Source organism: Lupinus angustifolius, chromosome LG03 (assembly GCF_001865875.1).
Source record: "Lupinus angustifolius cultivar Tanjil chromosome LG03, LupAngTanjil_v1.0, whole genome shotgun sequence".
In the NCBI taxonomy this organism is placed as follows: domain Eukaryota; kingdom Viridiplantae; phylum Streptophyta; class Magnoliopsida; order Fabales; family Fabaceae; genus Lupinus; species Lupinus angustifolius.
The window spans coordinates 5119255-5121757 of record NC_032011.1 but is presented as its reverse complement, the minus strand read 5'-3'; the positions used below and the strand labels follow the sequence as shown (position 1 = coordinate 5121757).

Below are 2503 nucleotides of genomic sequence, written 5' to 3'. Positions count from 1 at the left end.
AACCATTTCTTTGTTAATAACTTGAAACAATAATTTAGAGTCATGGGTGAATATATGTACGAAGAGAGATTTTAATTAATTGACATTACCTAAATGAATAACTAGGAAAAAATAAATATCAAAAGATAAAAAATGAAAATTAGAATAATAAAAGCAAATGCAATGTTTTTTTTTTGTTACAGTGGAAACATAAGCAAATGCAATGTAATTACATAGTGAAGGAATTAATGAATTAAAAGAATAGAAAAGGATTAAGTAGGTAGTGCTAAAAAAGGGGTAACCGTGTTACCTCTATTCTCTCCACCAAAATGCACAAAAATGGGATTTCAATCCCTAAATCTGATTCCACCTTCTCCTCTCTTCATCAGCGGTGGTCACAGTGAGGTGCGGTGGTTCGAGGCTCGGGTTGTGGTGGCTCTTCGACGAGGAAGTGGTTCGACGGTTTTTTTTTAAAATGGATCTTAAAATCCCTAGTCTTCTTCTCCTTCAAGATGCAGGAAGCAAAAATCCACACCTTCATCCCTTCTCATCTCCAACCTTCTCTATCGGCACCGGCGAAGAGCATCATCTATAGCTAGAGTTGCGCTGGTCATGCGGCGACAACAACGATGAAGCCCTGAGACTACCCTTCTTTTCGTCTCCGGTTTGATGGCCTCGTTTGGGACCGTGGCTCCAGGTGGGTTTGGAGGATGAATACGGTTTTGGGGAGTGATTGAGACTACAAGGTTGGGTTGAAGAGGTGGTACCGAGGATGGTGTTGTGTTGGGAGAAGAAGAGCATTCGTGACTCGGAACCGGCAGAGGCAACGATTCGGTGAGGAATCTTATCCATCTTCTATTTAACTTTATATTATGGAGTTTGAATGATGAAAGACTGGCTTGAGAGAACAAGAATCATACAAAACGAATTACGCTACCTTAAGGTTATTGCATTGCATCATCCATTTCATTCTTAATTAATTTTTTTACTCAAGTACATACATTCTGCTGAAACCAATGGGTATGCTTGATTAGAGATAACTATGAATTAAGCATCCAAGCCTAGTACGTATATCATATAAAGCAAGGTATGTTCACAAAGCAATTTTTATGGTTTGAACGCTTACCTGACAGTATGCTTTGGGTTGCACATACGTCACTGCCCTCTTGATTTTTAACTTTATCCCTGGGTTGCTTTTGCCTGAATGTATGTATGGTGGTTACTCTCCGGTTATGGTCGCATTAATTGGTATGATACGTGAATTCTCTTTGTTTGTCACTCTTTTTCTCTAACTCTCTTCTCTCTAGGCTGCTATGAATCGGCTCTCGGTGCAAGCCTGCCTCCTCCAGCCACTCAAGTTGTGATGATCATCATCCAGTTCAAAACATTTAGCTTCTCCGGTATAACTGTAATAAACATTTACTACTCCATACATGCGCTCCGGGATACTAGTCCCAGGTGGACCCCCATCAACCTTTCTTGAAACCTCCTCGATTGGGTGTCCCATCAAAAGCACCATAAATTCAACAGGGGTGGGTATTTCACAATTTTGATCATAATCTAGGTGTGTGTAATAGCGCTTTGGTTAGATATTGTAGGATGGTTGTTTAATGATAGGTAGTAACCATGTATTTCTATAGTCTTTAGTCTTGGTCCCCATGAAGCTTCAGCAAGGAACTTAATGGTGGGATTTAGTATTCTGGATTGTATTTGTATTACTAAAAGTAGGAATGGTTTTATTTGCTTGAATAATATCATGACCATAAATTGTCGGGTCGCTACCCGATTTTCGGTTGTTGTATGGAAATTAATTCAAATCCAAGGACCTAATTGATTTTCGGGCATTATAACATATGAATTATATCCAATGATGTTACTTTGTAACTTAATTATTCAAATGTTCTTGCTAATCATGAAATGATATTATATTTTGAGTTTTGCTCCCAAGAAGAAAATAGATAAGATAAAATTGAGTGTTCATAACATGTAAAATTTTAATGATATCATATGATTTTAAAATATCACTTCATAAATTTATGTAACATAATTAAAAATGACACGAATCTAGCGATAAATCTCAAGTTGGTGAGCTGAGAGATATAAGGCACTAAATTCCACTCATCTTGAGTCAAATCAAGTCAAAACTACAAAAAGTTGTTCACATTAATTAATAAAGAGAAGAAATCTGCGGGTAGTTTTTTTGGTTATAAGAAAAGAAATCTGTAGGTAGTTTAAAAAACTAAGGAGATTGATTAATATGAATAGATTTATTAATCGACTCAATAAATAGATGTGCATTTATTACATATGACTCACTCATATTCGTTTTGTTAATTAATTATAGGAATTTTAATGACAAAATTAATTTATGTAATTAGAAATTCGAAAATCAACCTATAAAAAGAATTATAGGTAATAATAAGAGTTGTATTCTTGAATGTGCTAAAAACATAATTTAAAGAATACCAATAAAAAATGTATACCAAAAAATTAGGTGGAACAGTTTCCAATATATTAAAATATC

At 35.3% G+C, this 2503-nt stretch overlaps 1 long non-coding RNA gene across 1 annotated transcript; it reads left to right on the top strand.

Annotated features, from left to right (window-relative positions):
* LOC109342543 lies at positions 296–1831 on the top strand. Its single transcript, XR_002107070.1, has 2 exons — positions 296–813; positions 1287–1831. It is a non-coding gene; the product is annotated as an uncharacterized LOC109342543 (long non-coding RNA).